This window comes from Callorhinus ursinus, unplaced genomic scaffold (genome assembly GCF_003265705.2).
Source record: "Callorhinus ursinus isolate GAN/ISIS: 27379988/994484 unplaced genomic scaffold, GSC_fseal_2.0 scaffold3, whole genome shotgun sequence".
Lineage (NCBI taxonomy): Eukaryota > Metazoa > Chordata > Mammalia > Carnivora > Otariidae > Callorhinus > Callorhinus ursinus.
The window spans coordinates 72,964,821-72,979,967 of NW_027397065.1; the positions used below are offsets into that span (position 1 = coordinate 72,964,821).

Consider the following 15,147-nt stretch of genomic DNA (forward strand, 5'->3'; position numbering starts at 1 on the left):
CTCTCTCTCTCTCTCTCTCTCTCTCTCTCTGTCAAATAAATAAATAAAATCTTAAAAAAATATTCTTTACTCATTTTTGACATATTCTCTTTAATAAATGCAGCTTTATTTTATTATATTTCATGGCCATACATTAAATATATGAATATTTTATTTATATATTTAAATTTCCTTGGTCATATGTTTTTGCTATTAGAAATGATACATTATTGTAAACAGCGCCTAGTATTTCTTTAGGAGATATAAAAGAAGTACAATTTTATTTATATCATGAACATGTTCGGATTAATTTGTTAATGATTTATTGTTTCCCAAAGTATTTTTTCCAAAGCATAGGTTTACCAACATTATATGAATGTACATTGGTTTAGTATTCATACAACACCGGTTTTATTTGTTGGTTTACTGAATCATGTATCATTACATGTGACCATACTTACATTTTTGTCTTATGCATATTATTGTCTGGCAAAGGGAGAAGGAGAAGCAGACTCCCCACTGAGTAGGGATCTCAGACTTAGGGCTGGATCCCAGGATCCTGGGATCATGACCTGAGCCTAAGGCACATGCTTAACTGACAGAGCCACCCAGGTGCCCCTCCCTATTTAGCATTTTTTTGGCTTTTGTTTGAATAAGCATTTTCTTTCATTTTACTTTGAACAAGTGGCATGATATTTATATATGTCTCCTTTAAATAGCACAGGACTAAATATTTTTGTTTTATAAAGTTTGAGACTATATAATTTTGAACTGAAAAGTTAAGTCCCTTTGCCTTGTGATTTTCCCCCTATATTTGGATTATTTTCTATCTTCTATTTTGTGCTGTTTTGCTTCTCTGTGTTTCTTGTCTCCACTTTTTGAGCTGATAAATTTCCCCCATTTGGTTATTTTCCCTCCAGAACTTTGAATTTTGAATGTTCTTCACTTTATTTAGTTCCAACTTGCATCAGATTGAGAGCTTCAAGTATAAAGAAAAGGCCTCTGTTGGGGGATAGTACTTATACAAAGGCTCCAAAAGAAGTCAGTCTTTTCTGCTGATTTTAAGGCTGGAGGCTTTTCAGGGCTACCATACCAGGGGGTCAGGAAGGAGAAAGGATGGGAATAGCACCAAACCAAAACATCACAGATTCCTCTGTCTTACTGATGTATCTCCTGGAGAGATGGTATTCAGTTCTTTTTGTGAATCTGGTCAATTTCCAGAGTTCTAAAATGGTTACATTTAGTTGTTCTGCCAGTATTTTAATTAGTTTGTGAGAGTAAATTCACCAAAATCCTGCTTCTGCCATTCCAGGAATCAAAATCTTCCCTTCATTATTAACAAATAAATTTGTTATTTTTTTCCTGCTAAGTATTATACTATACACAATAGTTGATTATTTGATGACAAAATTCAAACAAGATAAACTGATAAAGACATAATAAAAGATGACAAGAAGAGGTGGCTTCAAAGTATGCCTAAATGCCATAAATTCTTTTTTTATATGTATATAGATATAACCTATAGATATGGCTATCTATGTATATAGATATGTCATATGTCTTCGTCAAAATTTGTAAGAAAGTGGTCATACATCAGGCATATATGTTGGAGAAATAAAGGGGAAAGAAGAAACATTAAATGCAATCGTGAAAGAAAAAAAAATGTGATTATCAGGCTTCCTCCCACTTAAAGACATAAGGCATCTTATAAGAATAAATTTCAACTAATTATAGGATGTCAAAAATTTTTAGTTTCTTGGTACGTGTGTGTAGTCAAGTGTTTTGGAGTGACCTAGAGTATTATTTCGTTAGCCCCAGTTATTTGAATTATTCATTATATCCAATTGCCAGCAAACAACAACAACAACAATAAAACCAATGGCTTCGGTTACATAAACCAGGTGTTAATTTTGTGTAACTGGAAGTATTATTCCAAAAAAATCTTTCCTGGTCAGTAAAATCTATTTTATGAGCTGCTGGGTTTCAAACCAATTCTTTCTAAAAACACATGTATTATTTTATAAATCTCCTTTTGTTAGCCCTACTACACTTTTTTTTTTTTTTTTTTTTGCTCTGGTCTCCTGAGTACTGACTAGAATAAGTTTGGGTATGCCAGCTACATGATTTTTTTTTATTACTGCATTATATATACAGTTGAATCAAATCAAACTGGACAAATCATCTGCATTTAATTATAACAATCTATTACAGAATTATAGAACTTTAAATTCTTTTATTTATGGAACCATACAGCTATGCCAAAACAAATTAGCCTTGATAACCCAATCACCATCATTTTAAGGAATTTCCATATGCTTCTGAATAAATTTTAAGAATCACTGGCTAAAGAAAGTGACATAATTTACAGCCATGTTATATTATAAATAACATGCTCTGAGATTGCAGGATACCTTGGAGATGATTCAATACAATGATTTCAACTTACTAAGAATCTTCAGTTAAGAAGATTGTGTTTATTTAGAGTGTACTGTTCCAGTTATCCATGGACTGACTTAGCTCCAAATCCAATCTTTCATCTGCTCTTTGATAATGGAACTGGGTTTGTAATATCTCTTCTTCGTATCCAGAAAAATATTATCCTTATTGATGAACAGTAATGTAGAGACATTAAGAGCGAAATCTTTTATTTTTGTTCCTTTTCTTCTTCTAGTATACCCATCCTGTTGTGCCCCTTCACGGTGTGTGGCTTTTCCATCAGTGATTCTCCAGCAAGTGGCAGCAAGCTGCAACTCCTCATGAACAACTTCCCCCAGAATACACATCTCTCTTTCATAGTATCTAGTGGTAAGTGGGATCTCTGTGTGAGTATTTTAGAAAAGTGAATTCAGTGAAACTCCCAAAGTCAGCTAATGAGTTATATGAGCATTCCAGCTCCCTATCCAGATATTTGCCAGTGGTGACTTTCTCATGGCTCAACACTCCTACCCCCTTCTCCGAAGTCCTCCTGATAACTTTTTGGCCGGACAGCCAGTTCTACTACTGACTTTTAAGTAAGTTAACAGGAATCCCCACAAGAAATTTACTGGCTAATTTGCCAACAACCCAGAGGGCTTTTCTCTGCCTACCATAAAACTCTGCAGACTATGGACCAATTGTTGCTGAGGACAACCCAGAAACATGTAGTTGGTGTTTACTACATCTTGTCCAGTGAAGACTGAATCCAAGCCCTGGGAAACAATTTTTCCTTCCAAAATTGTCCCTTTCTTGAGTACATTCATTCAGCCTTAGAGAATCCTTTAGAGTTACCTGTTTCTCTCTTAGACAATTTCCTGTTATTTAATTCCCCACTAATGATTGTTTATATTAAAATTTTCCTCATCAAATTACTGTTTTGTTTCTGTTTATGGAACTCAAAATAAAAGATAATTGATAACAGAAGTAGTTCTTGGAGACTGACACAAAAGATGACGTTTTGGGAATGTTTTGGTCATGGCATTTGGCTTGAGTGCAGTGCTGACGTCCTTGCTAATCAGTAATGAAATGTGAGTAATCTATTATATCATAATCAATCAAGCTATCATGTGTGGTTGTCTATGATGACGTACCAACTAAAGCACATACTTTGGGAACCCCAGAGCTATTGCATTTCACCCTTAAAGCAATAATGATAACTATTAGACTATGTTATAGAATAGACTCTTTTAGAGCACACAAGAGCTAACAAAGCAAAATGGCAAGTTCAGGTCCATCAGTTTTTTAATCAAGTCATGGTGCAATGACCAGAGATCTTCCATGACAGTCCTAAAAAAATGCAGTATTCTTGAATGCAGTATTCTTGAAATACTGCTGAAAACAAAAGACAAAGTTAATTTTGAAAGTTACAGAATTAAAAATACAGTTGAATTTATAGTCACACCAAATTTCTAGTGTGAAATTTAGGGCATCTCTTGGTAAATAATTGGATCCTGAAAGATGTAATGAAGACATCTGGTTGGGGTGAGATAAAATTTAATCTATGAACTCCCAAGTCACTCTGAGACTCACTTGTCAGTAGAACTAGTTTGCCTTCCAGTGTCTGACAAGATTAGCTTTCTTCTGCTCAAAAACCCTGGGATAACCTCAACTAGGGAGAATGTCTTGAAAGGGGATACAATTTCCCTAAAGCCTATTCTCTTGCCACTAGAACCATGACTAGAATAAAATTTACCATCTCAAGGTATATATAATCTGATCTGAAAGAAAAAAGCATATAAAAGCCAAAAGGCATTGACAAATATATGAGTGAGCAGAGCACCTGCATCCATGAAAATCTCTGTGGCTATTCTCTTTTGTATGCAAGGCAAAACTACAGGGGATGCCACCACTGAGATCAGCTTGCTAATTCCAGTGGAGATAGTTTCTTAAGTGGTAGAATGCAAGTAGCAACACTTAACCATCAAAGCAGGCATGCAATTATTAAACTAAAAAGGGCAGCAGAGGTGAACTGGTAGTCAGCATGCCTTGGCCCACAGATATCTTTCTTGTTGGCTAATTGATCATGATGTCCCTAGGGATGAAATAGACATAATCTAGTAATTCTTGATATGTATATAGCAGAAAAACACAAAAAGTTCTAGTAGCCAAGAAACCTGACTTGAGTCATCACAGTAGAAAACTGTAGTTTCCTAACCAGGTTACAGACTTGAATCAATTCATAAATTCAGAGAACACTGAATAATGGAGGTTGGTTCCTCTTGAAATAGAACCCTGCATCTTTGGTGTAAGTTTGCACTATGAATCTTCCTCAGAGTTTTCCCTTAAGGGACTTTAGGAGAGTTAACAGTGCATTGGGAAAAAGGAAATACTCAAAATTTATAATAAATATCATTAAAACTGATACCTGGCCACTGTGGTTCATCAGTCAAAATGGGGACTGGCAAAGACTGTTATGATAGAAGTTACCAAGTAAACTTCCTAGAAAGATCTGTCTTACAGAGAACTTTATATTGTGCTATCTCTCCCACAGACAGAATATCTGAGTCCGAAAATCAAGGATAGGAATTGGAAGTTATTTCTCTCAATATAACACCTATTAACCAACTTGCAGATGATTTTTTTCTTTCCATTCCAGTGATGTTGCGCTTTGTTTTTGCTGTTTGAATGTCTTAGTATCCACTAAAAGGATCCTGCCTCTAGGGGACACAATAATAGTTCTACTGAATTGCAAGATGAAACCTAGCCATTTTTACTTTTTATGTCATAAAACCAGCATACAGAAAAATAGGTTTCTCTACTGGCTTGAGTAATTGATTCTGATTACTGAGAACTAATTGAGAGGAAAGTGAAGTAAAGAGCATTATGATTGGAAACCAGGGCATTCTCTGGCATCTCTTAACTTTTCAATGCCCAATAGTAAATGTCAATGGAAAATTATGGCAACCTCTCCAAAAAGGCAGGATATTTGAGGACTCAGACATTCTGTAATTCAGGTTTGGATTACTCCATTGGGTGAAGAACCTCAACCAGTTGATGTTTTTGAGCAATGTGGGGAGAATACAGAATGGATGGTGGAAGAAAAAAAAATCTATATTCATTATTTCCAATTAAGGAAATAAAGATTATAGTTTTTCATATTTTTGCTTTTTATGTACATGCATTTATTTGTCTTTGCTGATCAATTTTTTTTCCTCTCTTCATTAAAAAAATATGTATAAAAGTCATGGGAAGTTCACTGCCAATTTAGTGTTAGGTAACAGAATATTCAGTGGAATGGGACTGTGACAGAATTTGAGGAGTAGGTCATATAGTCAATGTGGATGCAACAACTTGGGATTGAGAAAATCAGTTTTGAGAAAATGATGAGAACCTCTTTATTTGTAAGGAAGGTAGCTATATATTTTTAGGTGGAAATATAGGTTGTTTTCTACTATAGGGAAGTTTAAATATGTGTAGGCTGGTGCATATGAAAGCTGGGTAATTAAATAGCCAAAGGGGCTATGTTAGGTATTAATTTATTGCCTCCCAGCTCTGTGACAATGGAGTTAGGGCTTGTAAATATTAATTAATTAATTAATTAATTAATTTACCAGCCAGTACAATGTTAAGTCATGCTAAAATGATTTTCTCTTTCTGAATGGGGTGATTTGCTGTTCTGCCTGTGCTCCTATGGAGTTGTGGTATTATTTAGCAATGTCCTGGCAGCCACCAACAAGAGGTACCTCCCCCTTGTTCTCCCAGTATTCGCTTCCCCACCTGGCTGGTTTCCAGACATAACTGGCACTTCAGCATGAAAAGCTTTGGGCCAGCCAAGAGATCAGTGGTACTCCTAAAGACACCCCAACTGGCCTGCCCACATTTTCCAAGTGACGGCTTCTATGTGAGTCAATACCAACTCCCCCACTCCCAACCCCAATATTTCCAGGAGCTTTCTGGTGGATTTAGTCAGTATTTTCAACTGGCTTTCCAGCAAATCTAGAGAAACTATACAAGCAGCTTGCTAGTGAATCTTATTATCTCAGCAGGTGGTTTTCTACCTGTCAGCTACCATCTCTGGCCAGAAATAGTGGAAAATATCTCCTTTCTGTCAGCTTCAACCACTTTCTCCCAAGAGGTCTAATCTGATACTCTCATCCATTCTGAGGATTCTTCCCTCCAGTATGTTACATTCTTGGGTATCTTCTCTCAGACCTGAAGTATCCTTGAAAATTCTCTCCCCCACCCCACACACAGACTTAAGCAATTTATTGTTATTCTAATCCCGTTAATAACTCTTTATATTAAACTTTTTTGTTCAAATTAAAGGATAGTTTCTCTTTATCGGACCCTAATTAATATATTAATTTTATTTTTTGCAGAATTTACTACTAAAGAGCTGATTATACAAAGGTTGGATGGCCCTACATAAATGATAGCACCTCCATGTATAGATTAATACACCTGTATGCTTCAGTGGAAATATTATGTAATAATGTTTTAGAATCTGATTTTAGTCTTCGATATATTGTTTGTTACTTGCTTTTCATCTTTTAGTGAGTCCACTCTCTGCGTTTTATATTTTCCAAAACCATTATCTAATTATTTTTTTACTTATATCCTAACTTCTTAATTTACAGGTTTTTTATTACTTTCAGGATTTATAATAGAAGGGGATGGCTGCATCATGTACTCAGGATGTCATCTTAAACTAGAGAGTATGGTGGATACTTTCATGACTGTGTTTATTCATTACTTATGCAGTTAAAAAATATATATAATATTTTAAAGAGCAATTTTAGAAAATCTCAGGCTTCATTCTTTAAGGTTATTTTCACATCCTGTTATAATTCCTGAGTTTCACATTTCAGTGATTTTAATTCATAGGCATAAGTTTTTAAAACTCAGCAAACACATCATAAAACACTCTAGTATATCTATGAAAAATGAGTAATAATTTTCTCCATGATACCTTTTTATTTTCCCTTTTATAATTTATTTATTGCCCTTCATAAATAGCATTTCTTTGTTATTCTTTGAATGTCAAATGACTACAATTTAGCTTTCTTTTATATAATATTTTGATAATACTCTATTTCTAAAGAAAATTTGTGTTATTCCTTAAGCAAATTCATCCTTGTGTCTTTTTGTCACCCTATGATTGTATTTATCATCCTCATTTTGGGAGCAAGAGATTAGAATTATTCTTTCTGAAATTCATGTTATTTTCTAAAGCACCATTTTCAAAGGAATTGTTCATGAATGTTATAGCTTGTTATTTTTAACATTGTTTTCTATTCTGTGAACTTTGAAACAGAAGATAGCAAATATTTATATAATATTTTAAATGGCAGTGTTTCTATAAAACTGAAATTTTAAAGTTTTATTTAATCAATGGAATTCTTATTAAATGTCAATTTGAATATTAAATATTTCATAGTGAGAATTAAGGCAGAGACTACTTTTAATAACAAGGGGAGTAAAAGAGAACATAAATGCTACTCATGATTATGTTAAGCAAAAAAATCCTTATCTTGTCATTTTTTTTCACAATATAATTAACAGTAACATTATTTAAAAAATTATCTTAAGGAGTACTTTGTGTTTGTTTTCTTTTTTTTTTTTTTTCCCAATCAGAACGTTTCCTTTTAGGGTATATATTCAAGCAAAACTCATGGCCTGGTAGTTTACCTGCCTAGAATTCACTAATTCACTGCTGGTCCCTACTTAACTGCCAAATTTCAGTTTCTTCATCCATAAAATGTTAGAGATAATGTTTATTCCTCAAATAATTGTTTTGAAGATTAATTAAATGATTGCAAATTCCATAGCATAATTTTGACTTTGGTCAGCCCAGCTATCTTTTTAAGATTATTATTATTTTTTTTACTGATAGCTTGTCAAAGAAATGACGGGACAGGATGAGGCAGAATGTAAAGCTTTTCAGAGTAAACTTAAGCGCAAACATAGTCAGAAAGCTCTCTTGATAAAATGCAGTGTGAAATTGCTCAACAACCAAGGGATTCTGGGCCTGGTTTCTAAGGACGAGAGATTGCTTACAAGTGAGGCTAAGGTTTGAGAAACAGTGGGAATGTCTTGAGACAAAGTGGATGTTATCATTGTTGCAAGCAATGCATCCAGGGTAAAAGTCCTGTGTGTCACAGACCTCTCTAGCATGTGAATTTGTAGAGTTCAAGGGCTGTGAGATTGAGGGACGCCAGTGTTGAGTGAATCTTTATGACATATGGAAATAAGGGACCGATGTGATGCCTTGGAATTGGATCCCTTGTGACAACGCATTTCCTTCTGGTCCTTTGACCTTTTTATAAAGAACGAATTGAAGGAGATTTGACCTACATATCTCTATTTGAAGAAGAGCAATAGCAATCATGCAAAATAATACCATATAGACACATAATATGGTGACAAGTTTACACACAAATTTACAGAAAAGTTGCAGCTTTTTTTTTTCTACTTAGGCCTCTTGAGCCTCAAGACACCGGAGTTTGTGGGAGAACACTTTAACTTACTAGTTAGCTTATTTTAGTCTCTTTGGGTTTTAAAAGCCTCTTTTATTCTGTTCTATAAATCTGTGTCCTGGGGAACTTCCAATTTTTGTTTTTGTTTCTGTTTTGTTTTTTGAAGTGCATATAAATGACAGGAGGATTGTCTGATTTTGTTTGTAACTGGAGGATAATGTTGCTATTTCAGCTGTGGTCTTTTTATTGTTTCTGGGTAGTCCAGTTCCCCATAGAAGTCAGACAGTCTGGTCATATCCATGGATGATTTGCATTCTTGTTGCCAGAGGAGAGAAAAGTTAAGTTGTTGCTATCTTTCCATTGTTGCTAAAGTTTTTTTAGTCTCTGGTTGTTAACAGGCTTAAACTGCAGACCTCTGAGTGCACACATTTCATCCTGCCTTTGGATGAAGACTAGCCACTTACTAGCCTTTGCTATCTGTTGCCATTGCCCCTCCAGAGGGCTCTCTGGACATTGGCCCTCAACTCAGTGAACCCTTCATCACTCACAGAAATGGGGAACTTCTGCACTTATTACATAGCAGAAAATCATTTATTAAGATTAAAATCTATTGACTCATTCATCTTTTTCTGTCTACCCATGCAATACAGCTATTTTTACTTTGCTATAACTACGCTTTTGTTATAACACCACCCTGATTGACACTAATGAATGTTTTTAGGGTTTCAGTTACCATCCTCTTCAGGATTTAAATTTGCAGGTTCTGTAGCCAAGACACAGTCTGTCTATGACTGTGTGCTTTCCTCCTGATTCATATAGTTTCTCACCCTCGCAACTCAGAAGAAAAGGAGCGGGATTTTCTCACTTCTTGAGAAAATAAGGGCTACTCTTCTGATGATATACTGAAGTCTTTCTACATGAAAATGCTAAAATTCAAATAGGCTCGGTTTTTGTATAAAAGAATTAAATATTTTAAATATTTTTTAAAAGTACTGTTTTCAAGAATGTATGACCATCAGTACTTCAAGGGTTTTCTAGGGCTGTGATATCTAATACAGTAGTCATTAGCCAAAGTGGCTACTGAGTAATTGAAACATGGACTGTTCAGATTCAGATGTGCTGTAAGTATAAAACACACAACATACTTTACAGATTAATGAAAAACCTAATATAAAATACCTCAATATTTCATATTGATTATATGTTGAAATGATTTTTAAATATATTTGGTTAAAATTATGTTAATATTTCTTTTTATTTAAAAAAGTGCCTTCCAGAAAATTTAAATTTATCTACCTTGCTCACATTATATTTCTATCGGACAGTGCTGTTCTAGGAACTGAAATGAGCCATCTGTGTGCCCAATCTGGACATTAACTCCTCTTTTCTCTTTCATTTCCTCTGTAACAAACCTAATTTCTCCTGTGGCTTCATCTGGCAGAATAAATAATTGGAAAAGAGAAAAGCATGCTAATATAGATATATATACCATGAATAACATAAAATACACACATATATAATATAGACTTAAACTTATATTATTCTTTTTTCAATTATAAGCACAGAGATTTTGTGGACATCTGGGGTACCAGAGATTTCCCTACAAAGTTTCCTTCAGGGATTCGATCATATGATTAAGGAAAACTAAAGGAGAGGACCTAAGGAACTTTAAAAGAAGGAGAATCACAGTTGAAAATTTTCAGTGCCACAGCCTGAAAGAAAATAAAGTCTGTAAGGAGCTTATTGGCTATAGATGTTTGAGATTTTGGACCTAGAGGACATGATATTTAAATTTCACTACTCTTTATTTATATATATTTTTATTGAGATAAAATCTATATAACATAAAATTAACCATTAGTCCTTTTAAAGTGTACAATTCAGTGTCATTCATTACATTCACAATGTGGATGTAATGTGGATGTAGAACCATCACCTCTACCTAAGTTTCAAGATATCTCTAAAAGGTTTTGAAAGCAGGCAAGCTCCTGCTCATAAGAAATCCTGTTCTCTCATGGGAGCCCATTTCATTCATAATCCTTAAAAATGATATCAGATTCTTTATAATTCATATTTCTTCCTTAGTTATCTTCGGTAAGGTAATTATTTGGTGGAATTTATCTATTTTATAAAACTAAAATAATGTTGCTTACAATATCCACTTGTTACTTTATGGACATCTGTAACATATGGAGTGATACCCTTAATTTTTATTTTTTTTAAAGATTTTATTTATTTATTTATTTGAGAGAGAGAGAATGAGAATAGAGAGCATGAGAGGGAAGAGGGTCAGAGGGAGAAGCAGACACCCCGCCGAGCAGGGAGCCCGATGTGGGACTCGATCCCGGGACTCCAGGATCATGACCTGAGCCGAAGGCAGTCGCTTAACCAACTGAGCCACCCAGGCACCTGTGATACCCTTATTTTAATATTAATATTGGTAACTTTTATTTTCTCTATTTTTTTCTAATCATCCTATAGGTTTATTAATCATTTTTTCAATAGACTGTTTTAGCTTTGTTGATTTGCTGTACTGTATGTTTGTTTTCTCTTTCATTGTTTTTCCTGCTCTAGATGTGATTATTCATTTTCTTTTTGCCTTAGGTTTTATTTCCTTAATATTTTTCTAGCTTCTTGAAATGGAAGATTTAACCACTGATTTTCTTCCTATTGTCTTCTCTAGTGTATACATTTAAAGCTATTAATTTCCTTCTAAGTAGTACTCTAACTGTATACTGCAAAAGAAAATATGACTTCTTATTATGTTCAAATATTTTTTTTAAAATTTCTACTCTGGTTTATTATTTAGCTAATTATTTAGTAGTGGATAGCCTTTTCCATCTGCAAGTGGTTGTTTTCTAGTTATCTATTTGTTGTTAATTTTTAGATTCAATTCTAATGACACAAACAATTTTAACATTTTGAAATTGTTAGTTATTTGCTTTATGGCCCAGCATATGGTGCATTTGATAAACAGTGGGTGTACATGTGAAAAGAATGGATACTGTAATTCTGTATAAAGTGTTCTGTGTCAATCAGGCCAAATTTGTTGATTTTTGTTTAGATATTGTATATCTTCATTGACTTTTGGTTAAATCTATCAGTTATTGAGAGAAATACATTTAAGTTCCCCACTAGAGTTATGGGGTGTCAAATTTGTTTTTCTTTTTCTCCATAACTTTTTCTTTCATATATTTTGAAATCATATTATTGGATATGTACGGATTATAAAGGTAAAGCAATAAAGATTTTAAAGGGATTATAGAAAGACAAGTTCATGATATTGGGCTAAGACACTTTTTTTTAAATAAACGTTATGATAAGCACTGACTGTAACAAAAAAATGGACTATATAAAATTGAGAATATCTGTCCCTCAAAAACCACAAGTAAGAGAGTATAAAGGCAAACCTATTACATTAGGAGAAGATAGTAGAGGTTCCTACATCTGATTTTTGTCTGTAACAAATGAGTAAGAAAAAGATAGATGGCCCAATTAAAAAAAACAATCGAAAGACTTAAATACTTCACATAAGACGATATTCAAATGGGCAGCAAACATATGAAAAGATCTTCAATTTCATCAGTTATCAATAAAATGACATAAATTTACACACACACACACAGTTTAAAATGAAAACTGACAGTTCCAAGTAGTGACAGGGATATGGAAATGCAGTAACTATTATACATTGCTGGTGAGTGTAAATTTGAAAATTTACTCTGAAAAACTCTGAGATGATTTCCTAAAACTGACTTTATGCACACCCTATGGCTCTTTAAGTGCATTACAGAAGAAAATCCGTACATTGTTAATTAGAGCATATGTGCTAGAACGTTCACAGCTACACTCAAGAGCTCCTGTCCCCCCGCAGAACAAGAACAAAAACAAAACCTAAATGCTCACTAAAGGCTCCATGTATATATAGTATAGGCAGGTGAGGAATGACGGCAGCGACATGGCACAGAACCTTCTAGCGCTCGTCTATCCCGGAAACATCAATTTGAATAACTAACTGTGCAAGAAAATGCCTTCGCAAGAGCCGGAGACTCCAAGGGAGGGATTGCAGCACGTGGGTGAAGCACAGAAATAAAAGATGCATCGAAGAGGGTAGGAGAGAGAGACTCGGAGACTCACATTAGCCCCGTCAGCCTCCCCCAAGCCCAGCGGGCGTGCCAGGAGAGAAACCCTCTCTGTGCGAGCGAGGGAAGGGAGCGCCCGGCTTCTCAGGCGACCCCAGAGTCAGCCCGCGCCGCGCCAGGTGTGGACTGTGCGTTCCGGGTCGGCTCCTTGCAGGCTCCCACAGCGCCGGGGCCCCATCCTGGCACCAGCCAGCTCCCGTGCCACCAGACTCCTGGCAGGCTCCTACAAAGCCACGAAGCTCCAGCTCAGCCTGCCGGCTGCAGAGGCCTCACACAGCTTCTGTGGCCCCAGGATCCCAGCGGGCCCGCGAACGCAGCCCCCCGACCCACCCCAGGGCTGCCAACTCCCGTGGCAAACGCAGCTCCAGGCGACCACCTCCGCTGACCCCGGGCCCCCTGCCGGCCCAAAGAACTGGGCAGACCACTGCGGACTCCGACTTTCAACTCACCTCCGCACCTGGCGGCCCGGCTCCCACCGCCGCCGGCTCCAGGCCCCCGCCGACCCCCGCCCACCCCCGCGGCCCCCCGCCCCGGAGATTCCCCCCCCCCCCCCAAACCAGGCTCCCACCAGCTCCACGGTCACACTGGCCTGCGAAGATCCTACGTCCGGGCCAGTCCTAAGGGCCCACGAGACAGGCTGCCTCCCACGGGGCCCGGTTGCGGACTTGCCTACGCCAAAGTGGCTCGCGGCCCAGCAGCCCCAGCAGCCCCAGCAGCCCCAGCCTCCAACGAGGCTCCTGCGAATCCAGGTTCCGGCCTGGCCTGGTGTCGACCCGACCCGGCTCGGAGGATCCAGACTCCAGGCCCACCTCCGTGCTCCCCGCCACCCCACTGGCCCCTGTGGACCCAGGGTCCGGGACCGCCCCCGGACGTCCTGCTGTAGGTAAGTTAAGGTCAAGTTCAGACTACTCCATTATTGTAACACGGCCGTGTGTTAAACACTTAACTTGAGGATACAGGTTTAGAGGACAAAAGTATTAAAAATAGCTATAGCTACAACAATGTCGATACACCCTATAAAAAGGTAAATTATGACATCAAAAAGAAAATATGCGGGAGAGGAGTAAAAGGGTAGCATTTTTGGATGTGATGGAAGTTAAATTGTTACCAGCTGAAAACAATGTTATCGATAAGATGATTAGTGTGTGACTCATGATAACTGCAAAGCATAAAGCAACAGTAGATGCACATAAAGGGAAAGGAATCGAAGCATACCACTATGGAAACTTTGGGAAAAGTAAAAAGGCATATGGATGTTTATAACGTCATTGTTTATAATAATAAATTCCTGAACAAAGGAAAATGGATTGTTTCTGTAATACAGTGTCATAATCGAGAATAATCTTTTTTTTTAAAGATTTTATTTATTTATTTGACAGAGAGAGACACAGCGAGAGAGGGAGCACAAGCAGGGGAAGTGGGAGAGGGAGAAGCAGGCTCCCACTGAGCAGGGAGCCTGATGCGGGGCTCGATCCCAGGACCCTGGGATCATGACCTGAGCCGAAGGCAGACGCTTAACGACTGAGCCACCCAGGCGCCCCAAGAATAATAATCTTGATATAAATCTATATTTATATCGAGCTGAAAAACATAATTTTGAGTGGCAAAAGCACACTGCATAATTACATGTTTATATATCACATGTGGTGGGCGCCTGGGTGGCTCAGTTGGTTAAGCGACTGCCTTCGGCTCAGGTCATGATCCTGGAGTCCTAGGATCGAGTCCCGCATCGGACTCCCTGCTCAGCGGGGAGTCTGCTTCTCCCTCTGACCTTACCCCCTTCTCATGTACTCTCTCTCTCAAATAAATAAAAAATCTTTAAAAATATATATATATACATCACATGTGGAAATATCAAAATCCATAATAATACCAAATTATTTTTAGAATTGTACATATATACACACACATTGTATGCAAAGGTAAACAATTCATTTGAAATATTAAAACTGCATTTATCATAACGGACCACTTTGATAAGAAGGAAAAGATAGCAGTTGGTACGGGATTAAACTGGACTTAATTTCTTCTGTAAAGCTTCGCTTTCTGTAGAGAAAACATAATAAACTCAAATAAGAAAAACCTGGAGATTATGATGCTCATTTATGGGTACACAGTGATTGTAGATTATTTTT

The 15,147-nt window shown here is 36.7% G+C and overlaps 1 long non-coding RNA gene across 1 annotated transcript in view; it reads right to left on the reverse strand.

Annotated features, from left to right (window-relative positions):
• Window positions 1-13,518, reverse strand: part of LOC141371498 (uncharacterized) — a 326,833-nt gene extending 313,315 nt beyond the window's left edge. The window contains exon 1 of the long non-coding RNA XR_012376495.1: window positions 13,462-13,518. This is a non-coding gene — a long non-coding RNA (uncharacterized lncRNA). The remainder of the gene's footprint in view (window positions 1-13,461) is intronic.
• Between the last annotated feature and the right edge of the window lie 1,629 nt (window positions 13,519-15,147).